The following is a 24,932-nucleotide window of genomic DNA, read 5'->3' on the forward strand; positions in this document are numbered from 1 at the left end:
GGAACTTCTCATTGCAATACAGTATAGCACGAAGGATTCTCAGTTTTGTAGAATTCCATTCCCCACTTCGTGTGCCACACCCGACAAGATTATTGGAAATTTGGGTAGATTATGCAACACGTTCTTCGCTGGCATATACAGACCAAATAATTGAGGAAATTTCGGTCCACCTTTCGTTTTTGACGTAAACTACGTCTAAGGGTGTAAATGAAAATTTCGAAAATTGGGGACCGTCACGAAATTATGTAAGATTTGTAAATATTAATAGGTCCTTTATCTTCAATGGGTTTTAAAGTTTTATACAACAATCGATTCGCAAGCTCTCCACCAATTTGCCAGTACTATTGAATCTTTGAGTATCAACGCTAACTATTGAAAATTTTTAGTTCTTCAAACATCATGCATCTCCTATGCAGTGCAATCCAACCTTGGTAATTGCCTACTTTTAGGGTATTATCAATTGCTGAACTGGGGTGTATGAATGGGGTGGCCTAGCCACAGACAGTGGGCTCCCTACTCCTCACAGAGTTGGAGGTGTTGCAAACATGGGTAGTAGTGTCGGTGGATAGTTCCGTCTCTTCGATATAGAGCGAAATAAGTGGTTCAGTGTACTTCATATTTGGTTTTACGTAGTTTACGTCGAGCGGTCGTGTCTTGTATATAACCCCAAACATTTTTTTTAACATTAAACTCATCCAAACAACGAAAACAGATTTTTCAGTGCGCTGGGCATCGCCTTTGAAGCTTGTCGAAAGCCATTGGTATATCTTGCGCTGACAAGAAAGTCAAGGCGACAAACCGCCTAAATGACAAGCCGATCAACTCCTCGTATTCACGTTGCAGCCCAAGCTTTTCATTTTCCGGAATAAACTTTGGTTCAAATGGAAAAGCAACAATGTAAGGAAGCCGAAGGACATAATACTTTTGGCAGCATTCATTTCTTGCTGGCTCAAAAATCGGTTAAAAACTCATTTGGGTCTCTAGATCAAGAAACGGTATATGTCGATTCGTTTTCTTAGGCAACAGCATAAATACGATGGGGAACAAATCTCTTGTTGCCGCTTGAACAAAATTTGCATGAATCGTGAATATTTGGGTGAAGGTACGTGGAGCTCATCCATCCATAATTCAAATTGTAGCCTACGACAAAAGCTACAACTGGTCTTACTGATGAAAATAATCACCGTTACTTCATCACTTTTAACTGCGCTTTGAAGAAAAGGTTCATCATCACAGTGTGATCGAATCTAAAGTCAATTTCGTCAAAGTCATCAATGTATTTTGGGTCTTTCTGCTTATCCCCCTTTCTGCGACGTTGAATTATTTTGTGCCGGACTCTGCGACTTAGTGTTGTACCTGTGAAATATTTCGATATTGAAATCAATTTAATGTTATTTTTACTAGAAAAAAAAGATGCATTGCACAAATACTTCTGGTAGTGGCTTTTTAGGCTTGTCCGTTGTTTCGACAGCTCGATTCATTAGCTATGCACTCTCTGAGCTATGGCAGCTAATGCACGAAAACGAATTTCCGGATAAACTGATACGGTTGATCAAGGCGATGATGGATCGGGTGAAGTGCGTAGTTCGAGTTTCATGGGCATTCTCGAGTCCCTTCGAAACGCGCAGAGAGTTACGGTAAGGTCTTTCGTGTCTGCTATTCGACATCGCTTTTTAGGGAGTAATACGAAGGGCAAGGATTTACACGAGTGGTACGATTTTCACGATGTCAGTCCAGTTATTTGGTTTCGCCGACGATATTGATATTATCGCACGTAACTTTGATAGGAAGGAGGAAGCCACATCAGACTGAAAAGGTTAAGCTAAACGGATTGGACTAGTCATCAATACGTCGAAGACGAAGTACATGATAGTAAGAGGCTTCCAGAGAGGACAATCGTTAGCCACCCAACCACGAGTTTGTATCGGTGGTGACGAAACGAGGTGGCTTGAAGAATTCGTGTACTTGGGCTCATCATTTCAGTGACCTCCGATAACGATACTCACCAGAGAAATTCGAAGACGCATCATGGCAGAAAATCGTACGTACTTTGACTCCGCAAAACGCTCCTGATCGAATAGAGTTCACCGCCGTACCAAACTGACTATCTACAAAACGCTCATTAGACAGGTAGTTCCTCTTCGGACACGAAAACCTGGACAATGCTCGGAGGACCAATCGTACTGGGAGTTTTTGAACGGAAAGTGCTGCGTATCATCTATAGTGAGGCAGATGGCGGATAGTACGTGGAGGAGGCGAATGAACCACGAGTTGCATCAGCTGGTAGTAGAGAACCATCCATCGTTCACATCGCGAAAAATCGGAAGACTACGGTGGGCAGGGCATGCACCCAGAATGTCGGACAGTAATCCGGTGAAAATAATTTCGACAAACGATCCGACAGGGAACAAGAAGGCAAGGCACAGCGGCAAGGTGGATCGACTTCAGGTGGAGGACGATTTGCAGGACCCTCCGTAGACTGGGCATGGTTGGCCAAGTTTAGCCAGTCAGACCGAGCTGAATGGAGAAGACATACAAAGTGGCATGCAGCACAGGCCAATTCTCGGCCTTAGTCTTTTGGTAATAAATAAAAAAAATTTCGCTTCTACTTGATTGTAGATCCTACGACCTAAACTCAAGAACGTTTTGGATGGCCTTCAGAGTAATGAAATGCAGAAATATTGGTATAAAGTTTCTTGGCACTATCGCAAAGGATCTGTTGGGGAAGGGTTTTGATAGCCGAAGAAATACATATTGAGGGGCCGTTGTTGCGTCGGTTGGTCTTACGAGACAAACTTCAGAACATTTAGCGTATTCTCGAAATGTCATTATTAAGCACGCAGGATTTTTTTTCAATAAGTCATTTGATTTCTTTTGAACTGGGCAGGATGACCTGAGCTTGATTTGAAACAAGCATTGTGGGTTTACTTGATTGTAGATCTGACGTGCACCTGAACTCAAGGACGTTTTGGATGGCCTTCTTCAGTGTATCGAAATGGTGAGTAGATTGGTGGCATAACGTTTCTTGGCAGGTATCTATGATCCTGTTGGGAAGGGTTTTGATAGCTGCCGAAAACATGTTCGAGGCCTTTGTTGCGTAGGGGATCTTAGGACGAGCTGAACTTCATAACATTTCGCGCATTCTCTAGAATGTCACAATGAGGCACTATACGAGTAACATTATTCTTGAGATTTCTGAAAACTCATGAATCCTACAGTACTGTACTGTTCTACTGAACACCTTGAAAGATTCTTGAACGATCATAAGCGTTACAGGTAGATCGTAGCGATGTTTCTAAAATTTTTGAAGGTTCGAATTTCTAGAAGTTTGTGATAATAATTGCTTGAAACCATTGAATATTTTATAAAATTTACAGAAAGCCATAATCAATTCTGGAAATTCGTAAAGATGTTTGAAGACATACTTCTTGGAAATCTTCTATAAACTCTGAAAATGCAATGATTGTCTTAATAGTCATAGGGAGTTTTATAACTTCTCTGAGGATGTCCGAAAAAATATCTTGAAATCCGAGAGGATCTCCGGAAAGTCCGGAAAGTATTCTATAGAGTTTTGTCCTCCCCACGTCTCGGACTGTGATGGTGCCTCTGGGTGATAGCAACTGGAATTCGTGAATGGAAGTATGACTGGCACAAATCTCCCAAATTGAGGTGAACGTGCCCCAAGAGCCGACGTTCTGATGACTGGGTTGGTTACATAGTACGTTAACAAGTGAAGAAGGTGGTACATACAACATATAAAGTAGTGGCTAAACTGTATAAACTACGTACCATCGGGGGTGAGAATGGGTCATTGCTCTTACAGGCAGCCTGAATGTCGGATAGCAAAATCGTTCAAATAGGTCTCTTATATTCTAGTCTTCTTGTCCTCAGATACATTCAATCTATTCATCAAGCATTCTAAGTAGTTGAAACAGTGACCCATTTTCACTCCCACTCCCCATTGTCACCCCCGACGACGGTATTGAAAATGTAATGCATGTATGCATAATTAGACTGAAATACTTACCAATCCTTCGAGTGAATGACTGTTTTGATATGCCTACCACAAAACGAGCTAACATAATACGCAAATGAGCCATATTCAACCCATACTTGCGGATCATCGTCATTGAAACTTCAACGCCTGCTCAAAACATCTTATTGTGCTGCTAGTTTCATCCAGAAGAGATCGATAACTGTAAATAAAATAATAAGTATTTTACACAATGTAAATTTGTAGTGTGACTGTTATCACATAACATATAGGCATCTTTGCCGTGAAATGTGGTCCTTCTTCCATTTTGAAACGCTAGCGAACCTAGCGGTGGAAGTCAAGCTTCACTGAACAACGTGCATAAGATAGAACAGCATCGCATGCTTTGCTGTCTCTTTCTTCCGCCTTAGATATACGGGAGTGCCGTTCGTCGATTGCTGATACACAAAGAGCCTACTTTGAAAATTGCAGTTTGTTCTATGATGCCTATCTGTTTTGTGCTGTTATGCTATGTTATGTAATGGACTTTAAATATGGGACGCACATTACTTGGTACTTTTTACACTCATGGACATGCAACATTGCTATTTTTATTGTGATTTATGGACACTATTCATTGGATTAACTCAAAAGTGATGAAAAGTCAAATGGGACTGTTAAGCGGGTGGAGGCAGTCTAGCAACGTCAAGTTTTTAATACACACAATTACTGTACTTAGAATGATGAAGAGAGGTTTTGTTCTATTATTGGCAGGGGGTTTTTTATGAGGGACTAGGCTCTATTTGGGCTCAAACATTCTTAGCATATCAAAGAATATTGTGACCAAATTTCATAAAATTTGGTTGACAAAAACCCCCCTGCCAATAATAGAACAAAACCTGCCAAAGCCGTCTTTCCCCTATGTTGCCAAAACAATATTTCTATTAGTCCGGAATCAATATTATTTTCTTCTTCTGTGAAATAATTTTGTTTGAGTATGAGTTCATAACATTTTTGGGAAAATAAAAAATATTCATCGTTCACAGAAAACTCTAAGAATACTGATGTATTGTGATTTTAATATTTTTCACGCTCCCTCCATACTCCAAAGAACAGAACAAAAGAATTTAATATCTATTCCGGTCTTATTGATTTCTGAGCCTATACTGGAAATGGGACACGTGTTATTGCCCTAAGATAGGTCCCACAATTGTAGTTAGTAATTATGTCCAATTTACAATTAACGAGAATTTTGAAACTTACTTCAGCACTTCCGCAGAATTCAAGATTGTTTCACACTTGCTAGCTTTTTGATAAGGAAATTCCGCCCACGAATCGAATCGGGTAGGCTCAACAGTCATCCATTGCATAGTATTTTATCGCTTTACCAAAGTCTCTGTTCTTAAAATAATAGTCCGCCAAGATATAGTATATGGTACGAATTTTGAAACATAGCAGATCCTCGCGAGCAACATTGGTGAAAACACTCTCTTTTCCATTGATGAATTCCATAATTGCTCCGGTATATGGCGCAACGTCGCAGGCCTCTGGCATCAATAACAAAATATGCTGAAGAAGTGCTTCCATGTCAGTTGAAATTGAATCGATTCTAGAAAAAAAAAGTTGGCTTAATTTATTGAATTCTCACATACCCTCAGTTTGCTTTCAGTTACTTCGTAAAAACCATGAAATTCTGTATTACACTTACTTGTAAGAATTGAATTCCGGTAATACATCCGGCCGATATATGTCGAACAGCTGAACAGCTCGTTCCCAAGTTAAATTTGCTGCAGTAGATTCATGATCTTGTAGATGTCTGGTTCTTCCCTTTTCGGTGGATATCCGTAAAGACAATACGTGGTCTGCTCTATACATTCACTTACAATATCCTGGTACGGTTCGAACATGGGAGAACGTATCATAGGAACAATGGCATCAAGTACCATAAACAAGAAGACGTTGTTTCTTTGGAGCACCACTGTCGCCTAAAGAAAAAATCATTGATACGTTCAAAAATACGTCTCGGATTACCCTTGTTAGACCCTTTCTAACCCATCTTCGCATTAATTATCTAAAAGACATATGGATCGTCAAACTTTGCAAACCGATCCCCCCTCCCCCTAAAAACGTGACGTTATTTGTTGATGGATACTTTTTGTATAACTACCTTCCGAGAAGATCATGAGCAACGAAAAACAGCATCACAGAACTAAACAGAGATTCCTCTTCCATGTCAATTGTAGGTACTTGGTTGATCCCTCTGTTTTTCCGACAAACCATATTCAAATCATCTTGCCTGCAATAAATAAGATTATTAATGTTTTATTTTCCACATCATTTAAAATTAATTTTAAGGTTCCTTCCGTAAAATTGGCTTCTTTAGACTTATGAAAACAATCCACTAAACAAGCTCTAAGGTATATTAATAAACGAAATGGTCTGCCCCAGTGGCTATCATAATTTGGCAACCGTAACTGGTCTCTCCATGGTAGTCGACGCAGTGCAAATCGTAGAAAACGTTATTGCAGGGACTCGATAAGTTGTTCTACACCGTTCATAATTGAGATACCGAACGGCGGAGCAAAACTCCGGTACCTACCGCACCAATGAGCGATACAGAGACAGTAAATGTCAGAATTTTTTTTAGCTGTCCAAAAGATTAAGCTTAGGAGTTTGAAAACCTTACCTACAACGTACGCGATACGCACGTAGGTTTGGTAACCAGAATTACGCCCAGGTATTTTGACATGAGTCAGACGTTCTATGCTGGTATTCAAGAGCGTGTAGTCAAATCTAACCGATTTTTAATCCGAGAAAAAGTGATCGTTGAAAATTACAACCTTTATACCGTGAAAAACCTTAATTTCGCGCACTGACAAAGTTAAAACGTTCATTGAAAAACATGTAGTGGCCATTTGGGAACATTTGCTACTGCATCACGTAGTAGAAGGATTCTAGGTTCTCAAAAAAATGTTACTTGCAAATTTTGCTGCTATTTAAAAAAAAATGCGGTATGAATCTGAGACCGTTGTATGCTCCTTATTTCGCGCAAAAATGTTCCTAACTTCGCTCATGTTTGGAATTGAATATCGTTATTGGTTTGATGAAATATATTCAATTGACCAATAGAAGCATGCATCCATTGTTCAAAATATGCAGATAAAGGTATCAGACAGCCGTCAGTGACCCATTCTTTAGTCGAAATGGTATGCCCTATATTTCGACCCTCTGGAGCTTGCTTAGATTTTAATTCATGAATTTTAGTTGACACAAGTCATAATTCCCAATATATAAATCCTATTTTAGGAAATAATATATTTTATCAGCAATGTTTATTAAGCAATGTGCATTAAAAAAAATAATTTTCGAGACATCATGAATGAAAGTCTATAATTCCGCTATCTCTTACTTAGACAATCTTCAAATATGTGTTTCATATAAGACATCTTCAATATTTTATAGAGTAATTCTCGCTGAAACTGGGTCACTATTTGCACGAGGTTCTTAAAAATGCCTAAATTTACATTCTTTCGAAAGCTTTCGGCGAGAATATTAAGGATCCGAGTTAAATTCTTCAGAAAGATGAACCACTCGTTAGTTATACACGAAATCATTTTAATGAACCCTCGATTTTTGTCAATTCTTGACTCACCAAAACTGTCATAACTCCAATATTTCTCAACCGATCATAGAGATCAGCGTATCGTTGGAAGGAGGAAGAGTGGATCCTCAATTTGCAATAATTAACATAATAGCAGTCATATTGAATTTGGCCGCCATCTTGGATTTCTTTTAAAACCATTTTTCGCCAAGTTTGGTAATAACCGATTTTGAATAATAATACATCGATGGAAAGCTTAGCTTATATTGTGCATTCTTTCCGAAAGTCTCAGATGTATGTTTTCTCTATCAAAAGTTATGTATGTTTTCCCAAATTATTTTTTGAAGGGCCATCTGACCAACGAACATAATTTTTATGGTTAATATGGTAATACGACGTCAGTTCCTTGATTTCATACACTATTCTAATCCAAATATGTTTCAAAAATCAAAAGCATATCTACAACAGTATTTTATTTGAAGGGCTCAAAAGTTTTGAGCATAACGGAGCCGTATTCAAGTTATTGTATTAAATAATTCAAGAATTTTTGTATTGGTGCGCTTGAAAAAAAAAAAATTCAAGATCGAGAAAAAAAATTTTATTCGAGGGTGGTTGGAATGCATAGTAATTAATGCAAAACCATGCAAAATGATAGAAAATATGCGATCTATTTCCCTAAAGTGCTTTTTTGACGTTTCTTATGTGATTTTTTCAGTAAATTTTACGATGCACGGGAAAGGCATCATCGCCGCTAGGTGGATTAATCTGGGTTTTTTAACTAATACTTACCTTTGTAATATGTAGTGTATAACAATCCAAGCTCTCCAGCACTCAACCAAATACTGGTTAGATGAATGTTTGTCGTGGTGGGTGTCCAACAGATGAGTTAGTAATTTGTGAATAGTTTGCACCATTCGAGGAATGTTTTCAAAAGACACTAAAATAGATTGTGCGTTTACATAATGAATTAATCAATAGTTGCAATAAGCCTTACATAAGTTGTCTTCGCTTTTCTCGATTAATGATTGAACATATAGCAAAACAAAATTTGCTAGCTTTATGTATTTACTTTGATGATAGGAGTTCGAAGAAACATACAAATCGACTGCAAACTTCAACGATTTCTCTGACCAAATCATACAGTCCTGAAAATAAATAATTTTCATTATTTTTATTTAAGACTAATAGCCTACAGGCTTTATCACTTAATAAAGAATATTTTGATGTGGAAGTTCAGACATTTTATTTTCACCTAAACTACAAAGTGTTCCAAAAGAATTATCTCTGAACGTGCTAGAGTGTCAGTGTTGGAAAGAAGGTTATGTGTTTGAATATGTTTAAATGATATAACGCATTGATGTTGTTTAACGAATAATATTTGCGATGTTTTCGTATGATGTTGAGAGAACAGGTTTGATGTTGGAATGAATAAACGTGATTGATCAGTTGAGATTGAGTCCTCACGAAAAGATCAAATGTTCTAATTTTATTATGCAGTAATCACGGAAGTATGAATTGGTATAAATTCGAAATCTATGCTCGCCAATGAATTACCTTTAAAGAAAATAAGTGAGAGCAATACTCTGTCAAATCGAAGGTCAATATATCTCTGTATTTTTTGATTTCCTTGAAATTTTGCTCATACATTCTTTGTGATAAAAAAACATAATTTGCATCATTGGTTTGCCATTTTGACTCTAGCCTAACCTTTGACAAGGGCCTAAACATATGCAAATTAAAATTCAAAAAAATATAACTTGAAAACGGTTTGTCCGATCGTTTTGGTGTCTTCGGCAATATTTTAGGTAATCATTGGGGCTATGTGAATATGTTGTAGTAGATAATATATGCACTTTTTTGCACTATGGGTCATGATGGAGAAATCATGGACAAAAAAGTTGAAATTTTTTTCAAATAAGTTGGTTTTCCAAAAATAGCCAAAATATTTGTTTTACGTTTTATCGAGTCGACTTTATGAAAGTGCACAAAATTTCCAATGGAAGTGGTATACTGTAATTTTATTTCTAAGTGCTACCGTTTTTGAGATACAGCGGTTATAAGATAAAATATACCGATTTTTTAATTTTCAGTCATTTTCGAATGTTTTTCGATTTTATTCAACCTAGAATCACATTTCACTGAGCCGTTGGTATTTCTTTACAAATGCTAGTAATGGAGTACATAATGGTTGGCCAATTTCATAGTATGAAATGGTGGAAAAAAATTCTTTACTTAGAAAAAAATAAAACCGAATCTTTTTTGGTATCTCATTTAGCGGAAGACTTATATTCAATATTGAAGGTGGATCAGGATGAACAAGTGATAGACAAATATAGGAAAATAATTTGAAATTACTATCCTTAGTTAAGAGTAGAGGAAAAGCCTTGTGTATTTTTAAACCTTTTGGCATTCGTTGCAGTATATGGATTTGTATTCAATTTGTTCGTCGTGCAACGCTGGATGGCTCGAAATCAAGTATTCGAAGTGCAGGCGAGATATTAACCTTGTTTGTGACCTTAGATGGATTGAAGTAGGGTGATGCATTTTCGATTATATTGTTCAACAATGCATTCGAAGGCGCTATCAGGAGATCTGGCGTCCCGAGCAAAGCTTGAGAGCAAATCGATAACTTGTTTTGTTGTTGCGAAATCGCCGAATATGATTACTTAATTTGATATCTTTTTGGTCGTTTTAACGGTAAAAAAACAAATTGTATAGCAAAAAATCTTACTGTGGCATCAAAACGAAAACTATTCCTACTATCGATGAGAGCAAATCGAAAACTAATTTTGTTATTGGATTCGATATCAAAAATATATATATATATAGCTCTTTTAGTGGAATGTATTCAACCGTCTAAGACGAATTAAGTACTGTCCATTGAATTCCACCAGTTAATTTTCGTTATCTTTGCAGATACGTATTTCGACCACAACTGTGTGGTCGTCTTCAGTGTCTTGTACTTGACTCGACTTAAAGAAAACAATCGCAACTTACACTATTTATACTACGCTAGGTACCTAATCTAATCTTATTTGCCTACTTTTATTAACCTATACAGTAAAATTACTTTATTGCTTAGGTAGAAACTTGAAGAGCCAAGAGCCGCCATTTCCTGATCCTTATTCAACAGCGCTGTTTGTACCTGTCGGTGGATTTCCAAACTCTCAGCTACATCGAGTTTCCATGGGGAAGAGACATTTCTTAAGATTTTAATATTTTTATTACGGCATCAAATATTAAAATCTTATCTAGTTATCCCACTCGCGCTGCCATCTGGCAACCGAAGTCACCCTGGTACGCCTGCGGGCTCCTCGGGTGCCACGGAGCTCAAAAAACTCCTCGTCGTGCCGGATGACCAGACCAACTGGCATCATACTCGCTATCACGCAGAATGCGTCGTGCGATACCGTGCGGTAGGCCGATATCACTCTGAGACACATCAAGCGGTAGGTGCTCTCCAGTTTCTGCATGTAACTGGTTACCTCCAGTGCTTTTGCCCAGGACGGGCTGCCGTAACGATCCCTCCCCAGGCCATCTGCGAGTTGTGGGGCTTGCCTAGGATGTGGTGGGGTTTGACAGTGGGACCTGTTAGATTCCTATAAAAGGCTGCTTGTATCCGCAAGTAGGCCCCAGCAAAGCGAACGTGCCACTCAAAGAGCATGCTTCCAAGTCCTGGTGTTAGGTGGACGCTAAACAGCCCTGACACGACGGCCCTCCGACGAGATAGGAGGTTTGCGCAGGCCCAATAAGCCGCCTGGAAAACCAATAATTACGAACAATATAAGAGATAATGCGACTCGATATAATCGGCAAAAGACTTAGGCGACGAAATGAAGGATCACGATTGGAAGCTTGAACGTGGAACGTGGAACTGCAAGTCGCTAGGTTTCGCAGGCTGCGACAGGATGATCTACGATGAATTACATCCCCGCAACTTCGATGTCGTGGCGCTGCAGGAGATATGCTGGACAGGACAGAAAGTGTGGAAAAGCGGGCATCGAGCGGCTACCTTCTACCAAAGCTGTGGCACCACCAACGAGCTGGGAACCGACTTCATAGTGCTGGGTAAGATGCGCCAACGCGTGATTGGGTGGCAGCCAATCAACGCAAGTATGTGCAAGCTAAGGATTAAAGGCCGTTTCTTCAACTATAGCATCATTAACGACTACCCACACGAAGGGAGACCCGACGACGGGAAAGAAGCGTTCTACGCACAGCTGGAGCAGACATATGATGGATGCCCACTGCGGGACGTCAAAATCGTCATCGGTGAGATGAACGCACAGTAGTCCGAAGCACCTTCTTTCCCCGCAAAAATATCCACAAGGCCACATGGAGATCACCTAACCAAGAAACGGAAAACCAAATCGACCACGTCCGCACTTACCGCAGTGCGAATATTGAATCCGACCACTACCTCGTTGCAGTATGCCTGCGGTCAAAACTCTCTACGGTGTACAACACGCGTCGAAGTCGAACGCCGCGGCTTAACATTGGGCGGCTAAAAGACGGTAGACTAGCACAATAATACGCGCAGCAGCTGGAAGTGGCACTCCCAACGGAAGATCAGCTAGGCGCAGCGTGTCTTGAAGATTGCTGGAGAGATATTCGATCCGCCATTGGTAGCACAACATATTCCAGAACGAAATATGTACATTCTACGAATGGTGCAATAAAAGTTCATTTAATCATCGTGCAATGTTCTGTGGAATTGTTCTGTAGCATACCAACAGCCCTTTTTGCAATTCTGAGCTCAATCGATCAGAACCAATTTCCAGATCGAATGAGTGTCGGAGGTGTTGTTCCTATATATTTTGTTTTGAAATCCCCATACAAGCTACAAATCAAATGCGCCAGCTTATGCAACAAAAACAAGCGATTGAGCTGAAATTTTCAGAGATTGATTTGCTCACCAAAAGACACAACTTGGGGTGCCCCGTAGAATTCGACAACATTTTTTTCCCCCATACTAAGCTGGGCCAGTCTACTACTCACGATCTAGTTGTGACATCAGAAGCTATACAAATCGACTTTTCCAATTATTATGTTTTTAGCTGAAAGCTTTGTAGCTCACGTATAAGTGTATTTCATTTTCTTCAAATTTAAGAGAAACTGACTTTTGACAACAAATCACATAATAATGCGAATATTCTAATATATATTTGAATCAAAGACTGAATGAACTCGGCAGAGCACAAAGTAGACCGGAGAGAGTGCGCGCTCGCTCCGGTCAATTTTGTTACTCTGTCGAGATCATTCAGTCTTTTGTGATTCTGTCTTATGTGATTCGGCCTTTCGTAGTAGACCCAAAGATTTTTCCCAAGATATTTCACTTGTTGTTGTATTTCGAAAAACAAATCATTTGTTTTTGTCTATGTAAAGTATTTTATCAACAACCTTCTACCATCAAAATTACCAACCACTGCTCCATTACTAACAATCGTCAATAAATATCGATGACTCCGTAAAATTTGATTCTAGGTTGAATAGAATCAAAAAATATTCGAAAACGAATGAAGATTTTAAAAATTGTTAAATTATATTTAATAACCGCTGTATCTCAGAAACGGTAGCACTTAGAAAAAAAATATTGTTTCGTTTTCCATTGCAAATTTTACGTACTTTCATAAAATCGAATCGATGAAAACGTAAAAAAAAATATTTCGACCATTTTTGATAAACCAACATTTGAAAAAATATATAACTTTTTTGTAAATCATATCTCCATTATGACCCATAGTGCAAAAAAGTACATATTTTATCTGCTACAATAATAGAGGTAATAAACTATAGAGGACGATTGTCGCTGCGGTTCCCTTTGTTATCGTGCCCAAACATGTTGGGTACCTATCTCTCAAAACGTACTGATTTTTCCTTCGTTGACATTTAGTGCCATATCCTCGCCAGCAAAAGATGTTTCGCCAGTGACGGCAGCGACATTCTTCCTCTATAGTTTATTACCTCTATTGCTACAACCAGAGTGTATGTAATTAAGAGTGGCGACATGTGCCGCATTTGACAGGTCTCCCTGCTCGTTTGGAACACGATTTTATATGGGAATGATAGATGAATTTTGTTCCAATTCTGACAGTGTCGCCACCCTTAATTACATACACTCTGGCTACAACATATCAAAAATAAAAAAAATTAAAAATTTGGTTTTTGAGAAAATCGATTTTTAAGTTTAATTCTCAATTATTGAACAATTTTTTGATAGTGTATATTTTTTTCACACAGCCTCAATGATTACCTAAAACATTGTCGAAGACACCAAAACGATCGGACAAGCCGTTTTCAAGTTATATTTTTTTTTGAAAATGTTCAAGGTGTCTTGCCTAGGCCCTTGTCAAAAGGTAGACTAGAAACAAAATGGCAAACCAATGATGCAAATTATGTTTTTTGATCATAAAGAAATGTATATGCGAAACTTTAAGAAAATCAAGAAATACAAAATTGAAATTTCGAAAAACTATCATGATTTCACAGATAATTGCTCTTGAGCAAACCTTGTATCCCTGACTAAGTAAAGACGGTGTGGGACAATCTAAACAGGGTGAAACTAAATGTGAGTAATAAGCAATAGTTTACTATGTCGTATGAAACCCTAATAAAATTGTAAATATTTTAGCTATCGTTTTAAGAAGATTCGAAGGGCAATACCGCCTGAATCACTGGCATCCCCATCGCATCCTCAAAGCAATTCTCAGTGCAGCTACTTACCAGATACAGTTCCTGATGCCACAAACATTCCAGCAATAGTTCAATTTGGGTCGATACACTCAAAAATCCGCTTATTGTCAGACACGATATCCGATGAGTTGGTCAAACTGTCTTTCAAAATGTTCACTATTTCGTCGTAGCTGGCTGCAGCATACAAATCCTGCACACTGTTCAAACAAATTTGTCGTCTGAGAGATACGATCATTTTTTGGATTGTCATTTGGTTAAACGAATTATTATCTTGCTGGTTAGGCAAATGAACCTCAACGGAAGGATGATCTTCGAAGACCGCACTCATCTGAAAATGTTAGCTATTTATTATCAACCGTATATCGAATGCGAATCTATGATCATATCATACCAGCAACAACATGTTCAATGCAACAGGGAGATTATTTTCATACTTCGATACAGAATAATTTAGCCATAAGAGTCTTGAGTGATAGATGGTGATGTATTCAGCGGGCAGGACAGACACATATAATTGTAGAGCACCCAAAAGACTTTTGAAAATTGATTTATTTTGCTAAATATAAATAAGAAAGATTAAATTTCAATAGAAAAGTAGAATATCCACTACGTACCATTCATTTTCAGGTGATCTCGCTTCTTCTGTACTATCTTGACTCAATTCCATGTAAAATAAAGTAATTCGATACATTACAATGAGGTCTTCATCTTCCAGTTGATTCCAGGATTCGTAATTAACGAACTTAGCCAAAATATCGTAAACCTGAATGTACAGAGAGCGTAGCTCACTGGGCATTTCTTTATCCCAGTGCAATGACATATGATGAAGGTATAAGTTAATTAGCAAATATAAATCGAGTTCACGGTCCTGGAAAATGAGATATGATAACAAGTAGTAATAAAAAAAAACATTATTAATTTCTTACACCAATTTCACTTATCATGGTATCGAAATCGTCTTTCGTAACTTCCGTGAATTTGTTTGCAATATTAGATGCAGACTCCTTTCACACTAGCCTGTACAGTGCCCTGCTCATATGGCTGCTCTGTGAACGGAGACTTATCGCTGTCATATGATACTCTACAAAAAGAAAAACATCAGATAATAAGATAACTAGAGTTTCCATCCCGGGACGAGAAATCCCGGGATTTCCCGATTCCCGGTATATTATTTTTGAAATCCCCAAATTCCCGGGATACCCGAGGCCAAAAAATATTTTTACTTCAGGCTTACTAATAGTATGTATGCTCACAATTTTATTTGCATTGAACGCCCAATGCCAAGGGGAACTCTCTCACAAAGAAAACACAAGAGTAGAGTTTTCTTTACACTATGGCGGTCTACTGACTGATAGTTCTGCCAGAAACTGCAGCTCTCTTATATTTAAACAAGTATCTACAATATATCGCTAGCTAACAATATTCCTTGATATTACAAAAGAGCAGATACATCTAACTGGTGTATAGTTCCTGCTTATCTTCCGTCTACAACGATGAGTCGCACACTATCCGATACATATTTCAGCATTTCTCTACACAGCCTGAAATATTTTGTAAATTTACATTCATGTTGATGCACATGTTTGAGTTTTAATTTTAAATCTAAATTGATTAAATTCAATGATTGATGTAAAAATTGTTTAAATAAATCAAATAAAGCTTATATTTGGTTTTCTATTTTATTTTATCTTGCGATTCTCGTTAATCTTCTCGGCCCGTTTAACACCGAGCTAGTCATCCTGCACTCTTTCGTCCCCTATGTTTATGTTTTGGTTCCTTCAAGACTTCTGCTGACCAGCTTCTGAATGTTTTGGGTTAAAGCTCTTCTTAGAATTTTGCTGATCTGCCCTGATAAATTCCGGTACGACGCTACCCATGATTAACGGAGTCAATTCATGATCCCACGGCGCTACGCGACTTATTCAACCGATTCATGGATCACGTACTGCGATTACGTCAAAGATTAGTTACTTAATTATTTGGTCTTTGAATCTTTGGGACTAGTTTATTGACACTAAGTTGTAGACCTGGAACCATTCCTGGGCCTATATCCTGTTGTTGATGAATAGGGGAGCTATAACTGCTGGTAGAAGTATCAGTCAGTAACCTGCGATGGAGTATAGGGAACTCTACTATTGTGTTTTCGTTGTGACTCGTGAGTTTATGGTCCCAGTACGATTACACTGCGCATCTTCCATCTACAGCGAGGTGTCTGACACTACCGAGTGTTGCCACAGAAAATACGTTGCTTGAATGAAAACTTAGAAATGGTCTAAATCCAAAAGAACGCACCAAAATACGAATTTTCAACTCTAACGTGAAATCTGTGCTGTTATACGCTAGCGAAACATGGTGTGTATCAGTTGAGAACACACAACGGCTGCAGGTGTCCTTCAATAGATGCCTGCGGTATATAATTCGGGCCTGGTGGCCTCATAACTGGATCTCAAACAACGAGCTTCATCGTCGTTGTCACCAGAGGCCGATAGCAACAGAAATTCGGGATCGAAAGTGGGGCTGGGTCGGCCACACTCTACGTAGGGGCGGAAACGAAATCTGTAAACAAGCATTAGACTGGAAACCAGCGGAACATCACAGCACAGGAAGACCCAGAGGCTCTTGGCGGCGAAGCCTCAATAAAGCAATAAAAGAAGTCGACCGAAATCTAACCTGGCAACAGGTTAAAGCGATAGCTGGGCAACGCTCAGGATGGAGATCTGTCAAGTCGGCCATTTGCACCACCGGAGGTGTACAGGATTCATAAGTAAGATCAGTAAATCAATACCTATTGAATTTTGCCACTACAACCAACACAGTGTTTGAAGGACTGTGGAACAAAAGGTAGAGTGATTTAAATTTAGAACCTAAAGGCTCGGACGCTTCCATTTGAGGTGCATGATGGCTTTTTCCAAAAATCTAAACAGCTTCGTTGCAAGAGGCTTGGAAGCCTCCTTTCAAGCAGCTGGTAAACTTCCTTTCGAAAGTTTCGGAAGACTCCTTTTAAGAGGCTCCGAAGCCTTCTTTCAAGAGTTTCAGATGTCTCCTTTCAAGAGACTCGGAAGCGTCCTTTCAAGCGACTCGAAAGCGTCCTTTCAAGAGGCTCCGAACCTCCTTTCGAGAGGCTCGCAAGCGTTCTTTCAAGAGACTCAGAAGTTAGAAGACACTGTGAAGAGGCTCAGAAGCCTCCTTCTAAGGGGCTTTTCAAAAGGCCTACTTTCAAGTGGCTGGGAAATCTATTTGAAAGAGGCTCGGAGGTCTCCTTTTAAGAATCTCGGAAGCTTCCACAATCCCTGAAAGTATGTATAAACTTAAGGACAAGCATCTCGGAATCCAAAACAAAATTCACTCGCGTTTTCAAAGGCACACCACTGAAAGCATCGCACAACTGTCATTTTAATTATTCCACGCATGCTGCGACGCATTAAAGCTGAAATCTAGGAACTTTTTCAAATAGGCGTAACTGCGTTTGACCTTGAAATTTGAAATGGCTAATACTCTCTCAATTCAGCATATTTCGTTCAGCTAACGGTACTATCAGATAGATCGGAATCTATTCCTTCTGTTAGGCACATAAGTTCACCAAAACAGTTTAATTAATGAGCACAGTCGCCGTTCCAAAAACCAAGCTTAGAATCATGTACGCCTATTTGAAAAAAGTTTCTAGAAATAATAGAAACAAAATTGTCCGTTGGCTCCATATTGAGTGGTGTGCCCTTGAAAACGCGAGTGAATTTCGTTTTGGATTCTGTGGATGAATGTCCTTAATTCGAATTGGAAAGCTTCACGGAAAAGCGAAAATTTCAGGACAACTTTTTGGAGTGCCATAAATCCTGTTAGTTTTTAGGTACGTTTTCAAACTTATGCTTATTTTCATTTACCTACAGCGAAAAATGGAGGGTACACCAAAGAATGTAAAAGCTCGAAGGGGTACCTCTCAAGAAAAAAGGTTGAGAACTGCTGCTCCAAAATGTCCACGACTTTTGTACGCGGACGATCTTAAGATCTTTTTCCAGATAAATTAATCCGAAGTTTGCCACCTCCTGCAAAATCAGCTCTTATCATTCTTAAATTGGTGCATTATCAACCGAGCCCAGCAAAATGTTCGACAATAACCTTCTCACGGAAGAAAGGCTTGATTAACTTTGACTATGCGCTTCTAGGCACCATCACCGAACGCAGGACGGCAGGTGAACGATCTGAAGTAATTCTCGACTCTCGATTAACGTACAAATTACACATTTCGTACATAGAGGATGAGAGGACTTCCTTAATCGAGCGGTAAGATGCACGGCTACAAAACAAGATCATGCTGAGGTGGCTGGGTTCTAATTCCTGATCCGGTCTAGGAAATTTTCGTGTTGGAAATTGATGAGTCATGATATACTGTCACTCTCCGACGTCCACACGTCTGTAAAGTGGACGTCCTAGCCCCCAAACTAGCTCAGCCAACTTCCTCAGGGTCGACTCTTTCCTGCTTATGTGACTCACTGGTAAATCGAAACGGACCAATAACAAATTAGGAAACCCAATGGACATGCATGTAACTCGTAGAAAGAAAAGAGGAGTTGATACATTTTACTTAGAAATTTATTGTTTTTTTTTCTGTTGAGTAGGAAGGTTTTGGGTTAATTTAGGATATGCATTTTTGCGGCCGATCGGTGAGTTGGGGCCCATCTCTCACATGCGAGGTGGTAATTGTGCACGACATACCTTCGGTTCTGGGGCAAACGTTGTCGCTGGTAGAAGTGCCAGTGGAGGAGGAGCTCGGGAAACGGTTCTTCAGGTGCCAACTACGGTCCAACGGGCGGCCGAAGTGTATGGCCGATGCTTGATTGGACGGGGTATGGGTCTTGCAGTACTGCGAACGGGTCGAACGGGCAACCTGGTAGCCAAAATGCCTTGGCCGGATCCCAGGGCTGTCGACGGACCGGAACGCACGGCTACGGCATGATCGGGCGACCGGAGTGCCCAGAGGAAATAGTTCTACCCCGTTGGCCCGGAATCTACCGCTGCGATTGTCCTGCTGGGGCTTGAACTGACGGACGAATTGGCGAAACGCACTGAAACGGCTTGATCGGACGGCCGATCTGCACTTCTAGGGCTGGAACGAGCTGCTGGGTTTGTCGGTATTAGTCACTACGGTGGCCGGAATTAACTCTTCCGCCAACAATGGGCTACCGCGTGGTTTTGGGTGTCTTTTGTCGCTTCTCTCTTTGACACGTCTTGCTTTGTTTAATCTACAACTTCCCTCTATTCTTCGCTCCGAACTCTCTCCTCCCCAGTTTATTTCTTTCGTCTCTTTTCCCTGCTGTTCGACCGGATGTGGCCTTGTCCTCGGTGTTCATATGCAGTAGGAAGTGAATAGGGTCATGAAGATTTTACGAGGGAAGTGTTTTGGGTAGTAGCGCAATACCATGCTGGGTAGTTACTATATTTCTATTTCGTTTTGTTAACGTAAACGGTAAAAATACGAATGCAAAAATGGTAACTCGGCTTTGAAACCTCGCAGTTAACAACTGTGGAAGTGCCTAATGAACACTGCGAGGCGGCAATGTCCCAGCGGGAGGTGTAATGCCAATAAGAAGAGGACATAGAGGAAATAGACTCTCGGACTCTTGGATTTATTTTCTGCATGGTGAAATTAAACTCAGGCCCGTGCATGAGATTTTAGAATTAACCTTTTTAATTTAAGCTGATGATGATAATGATGAGATTACTATATCAGCAAAGGAAGAAACATTTTTGATTACTCAATACAACTGTAAAGTGTAAGCTTAATATTACGCATATTTGTTCCATTTTCGCTGGGATTTCTTATATACATGGAACAGTTTTGCGTATAACGGCAGTACAGTGTTCAGTTATATCCACCCTTTTATTACTGCAATAAAAATTTATTTATTATGCAATATACCTAAAAGGATTCAAATTGAGTATGTAAACACCGTCATACAACTTCTTTACATTGAAAGATTGGAACGTCGGCGTTGTACTTACTATAAATACCTAATCGAATAAGATTGATTAGATCGCTGCTGAACAAGTTTTTCTTTATGGGACAGCATAATATGTTGGTTGGAAGATTGAAACTTTGTATTATTCGGCATTTTGTATAATTCGGCCTTTTGCGATTCGACCTTCTGTGGTTCGGCGTTTTGGTGATTTGGCCTTTCGTAATGATCCCGCCAAAATATGTATATTCGTTTCACCTTTAACTTGAACACAGCAAATTCTTCAGGATTCAGTAGCTCCAAATTTCCTGAATACATAACTTTAGATTTTTTTGAAAATCTTGTGCAATTGTTTTCTTAAATTTTAGGGGGACAGTTATTTTAGAATTATCCTTCGAAATCATAGTTTTCCCGGCATGTAATACACTTTACGTAAAATATTGTCCCAAAGCACGTTTGAGAAATCCATCAGCTGTTGATTCCACAAAGTCCGGGCTATCGTGCATGCTTTTCTTTTTGGTAGAACGTCGATTCTTGTGCCAGCCCCACTGCTCCAAAATTTTCAGTTCACTGCCTCTACGACGACTTTTAGATTCAATGTCATTTACTAAATCTGAAACATAAAAATATACGAGAAAGGCAAAAAACAATTTTAACCATTTAAGTGTAAAAAGTTTAAAATAAATATTTTTTTAATCTATGCTAATGTGTTTTTATTTAATTCTAAATTAAGATCAACACCGAATACATCAAATACAGAAATCCATACTCCAGAATTCCATTCTCCAGAAAACCAATCTTAAGAATGTATTATTGTTATTTATTCAGACTAAGGCCGAAGTGGCCTGTGCGGTATATAAGAGTCTTCTCCATTCGGCTCGGTCCATGGCTACACGTCGCCAACCACGCAGTCTACATGGAGGGTCCGCAAGTCATCTTCCACCTGATCGATCCATCTTGCACGCTGCGCACGTCGTCTTCTTGTGCCTGTCGAATCGTTGTGGAGAGGCATTTTTACCGGGTTACTGTCCGACATTCTGGCTATGTACCCGGCCCATCGCAGTCTTCCGAGTTTCACGGTGTGAACGATGAATGGTTCTCCCAACAGCTGATGCAACTCGTGGTTCATTCGCCTCCTCCACGTACCGTCCGGCCATCTGCACCCCACCATAGATAGTACGCAGCACTTTCCTTTCGAAAACTGCGCGTTGGTCCTCCACGAGCATCGTCCAGGTTTCGTGTCCGTAGAGGACTACCGGTCTAATGAGCGTTTTGTAGATTGTCAGTTTGGTACGGCGGCGAACTCTATTCGATCGGAGCGTCTTGCGGAGTCCAAAGTATGTACGATTTCCCTGCCACTATTATGCGTCTCCGAATATCTCTGCTGGTATCATTTTCGGCAGTCACCAGTGAGCCCAAGTACACAAATTCTTCTACCACCTCGATTTCGTTACCACCGATGTAAACTCGCAAACTCGATGCAAAACCGGTGGGTGGCTAACATTGTCTTCTCTTGAACCTCTTTCTATCATGTACTTCGTCTTCGACGTGTTGATGACTAGTCCGATCCGCTTGGCTTCCTCTTCAGTCTGATGTAGACTTCCTCCATCTTCTCAAAGTTACGTGCCATAATATCTATGTCGTCGGCAGCTGGACGGACTTATTGAAAATTGTACCACTCGTGTTAATCCCTGTTCTTCGTATTACCCCTTCCAAAGCGATGTTGAATAGCAGACACGAAAGACCATCACTTTGCCGTAACCCTCTGCGGGTTTCGAAGGGACTCGAGAATGCCCCTGAAACTCGAACTACGCACATCACCCGATCCATCGTCGCTTTGATCAACCGTGTCAGTTTATCTGGAAATCCGTGTTCGTGCATTAGCTGCCATAGCTGGTCCCGACCGATTGTATCATATACGGCTTTGAAGTCGATGAATAGATGATGTGTGGGCACGTTGTATTCGCGGCATTTCTGCAGTACTTGGCGAATGGCGAACACCTGGTCCGTGGTGGAGCGTTCGCCCATGAAACCCGCCTGGTACTGCCCCACGAACTCCCTTGCAATTGGTGCTAGTCGACGGTTTAATATTTGGGAGAGTACCTTGTAGGCGGCGTTCAGCAATGTGATTGCGCGGTGATTGCTACAATCCAGCTTATCGCCCTTTTTGTAGATGGGACACACGACACCTTCCATCCACTCCTGTGGAAAAACTCCTCCTCCCAAATCTCGATAATGACCCAGTGCAGCGCTCTAGTCAGTGCCTCACCACCGTGTTTAAATAGCTCTCCTGGTAGTTGTTAACCCTAGGGGCTTTGTTGTTCTTCACCCGGCCAATCTCCTCCTGGATTTCCTGGAGATGCGGAGCCGGTAGAATTATGTCCTGCGCGCGTTCCCCCAGGTCCATCACCATTCCGCCATCTTCGACTGCCACATCGCCATTCAGGTGCTCTTCATAGTGCTGCCGCCACCTTTGGATTACCTCACGCTCGTTCGTAAGAAGGTTCCCGTTTATGTCCTTACACATATCAGGCTGTGGCACATGGCCCTTACGTGAACGGTTCAACTTCTCATAGAACTTTCGTGTGTTATTAGCGCGGTACAGTTGTTCCATCTCTTCACGGTCTCGATCTTCCTCCTGAAGCTTTTTCCTCCGGAAAATCGAGTTTTGTCTGTTCCGCGCCCGTTTATATCGTGCCTCGTTCGCCCTCGTGCGGTGTTGCAGCAATCTCGCCCATGCCCATTCTTCTCTTCTACTAACTGCTCACATTCGCCGTCATACCAGACTTTTCTCTGATCCGGGGCACCGTGCCAAGTGCAGCGGTTGGTGGTGCTACCAATGGCGGATCGAATATCTCTCCAGCCATCTTCAAGAGATGCTGCGCCTAGCTGCTCTTCCGTTGGAGTGCTACTTCCAGCTGCTGCGCCTAATTTTGGGCTAGTCTACCGTCTTGTAGCCGCCCAATGTTAATCCGCAGCGTCTGACTTCGACGCGTGTGGTACACCGTCGAGAGTTTTGAACGCAGGCATACGCAACGAGGTAGTGGTCGGATTCAATTTTCGCACTGCGGTAAGTGCGGACGTTCGTGATGTCAGAGAAGAATTTACCGTCGATTAGAACGTGATCAATTTGGTTTTCCGTTTCATGGTTAGGTGATTCCCATGTGGCCTTGTGGATATTTTTGCGGGGAAAGAAGGTGCTTCGGACTACCATTTCGCGGGAGGCTGCGAAGTTTATGAATCGTTGGCCGTTGTCATTCGATACGGTGTGCAGACTATCCGGTCCGATGACCGGTCTGTACATTTCCTCCTTCCTACCTGTGCGTCACCGATGACGATTTTGACGTCCCGCAGTAGGCATCCATCGTATGTCTGCTCCAGCTGTGCGTAGAACGCTTCTTCTCGTCGTCGGGTCTCCCTTCGTGTGGGCAGTGCATGTTGATGATGCTATAGTTGAAGAAACGGCTTTAATCCTCAGCTTGCACATCCTTGCGTTGATTGGCTGCCACCCAATCACGCGTTGGCGCATCTTACCCAGCACTATGAAGCCGGTTCCCAGCTCGTTGGTGGTGCCACAGCTTTGGTAGAAGGTAGCCGCTCGATGCCCGCTTTTCCACACTTTCTGTCCTGTCCAGAAAATCTGCAGCGCCACGACGTCGAAGTTGCGGGCATGTAATTTATCGTAGATCATCCTGTCGCAACCTCTACGGACATGAAACATGGAAAATGCTCGAGGAGGACTTGCAAGCACTCGGAGTATTCGAGAGGGTGCTTAGGACCATCTTTGGCGGTGTGCAAGAAGACGGTGTGTGGCGGCGAAGAATGAACCATGAGCTCGCCCAGCTCTACGGCGAACCCAATATCCAGAAAGTAGCTAAAGCCGGAAGGGTACGATGGGCAGGGCATGTTGCAAGAATGCCGGACAGCAACCCGGCAAAGATGGTGTTCGCTTCCGATCCGGCAGGGACGAGACGACGTGGAGCGCAGCGAGCGAGATGGGCAGACCAGGTGCAAAACGACTTGGCGAGCGTGGGGCGTACTCGAGGATGGAGAAATGCGGCCTCGAACGTATTGTGGCGTCAAATTGTTGATTCAGTGTTATCTGTTTAGATGTAGACTAAATAAATGAATGAATGAATCTTGTCGCAACCTGCGAAACCTAGCGACTTACAGTTCCACGTTCCAAGCTTCCAATCGTGATCCTTTATTCGTCGCCTAGGGTCTTTGGCGATTATATCGAGTCGCATTATCTCTTATATTGTTCGTAATTATTGGTTTTACAGGCGGCTTTTTGGGCCAGCGCAATCCTGTCTCGTCGGAGGGCCGTCGTGTCAGGACTGTTTAGCGTCCCACCTAACACCAGGACTTGGGCTTGTGCGCTTTGAGCGGCACACGGTCGCTTTGGTGGGGCCTACTTGCGGATCATGCAGCTTTTTATAGGAATTTAACACTGTCAAACCCCACCACATCCTAGGCAAGCCCCACAACTCGCAGATGGCTTGGGAGGATCTTCAAGCCCTTGGACATAGTCCCTGGTGCCCCTATCTTCAGAATGTAGCACTTCCCAAATATAACCGTTCTCCAGAAAATAGGATATGTACCGTCAGCTTCCCTTATTCTACCCCTCCTAATTCTGCGCATTTCAACACTAAGACATTTGATAAGAACATTATTTTGAGCTTTTTAGTGGAATGTTTTCACTTGTCATAATACG

General features: G+C 41.0%; 1 pseudogene; it reads right to left on the minus strand.

The window, feature by feature from the left end:
• Positions 1 to 3,592: 3,592 nt before the first annotated feature.
• Positions 3,593 to 24,465, minus strand: LOC134204464 (calcineurin-binding protein cabin-1-like; annotated as a pseudogene).
• Between the last annotated feature and the right edge of the window lie 467 nt (positions 24,466 to 24,932).

Source organism: Armigeres subalbatus, unplaced genomic scaffold, assembly GCF_024139115.2.
Source record: "Armigeres subalbatus isolate Guangzhou_Male unplaced genomic scaffold, GZ_Asu_2 Contig604, whole genome shotgun sequence".
NCBI classification, from domain to species: Eukaryota; Metazoa; Arthropoda; class Insecta; order Diptera; family Culicidae; genus Armigeres; species Armigeres subalbatus.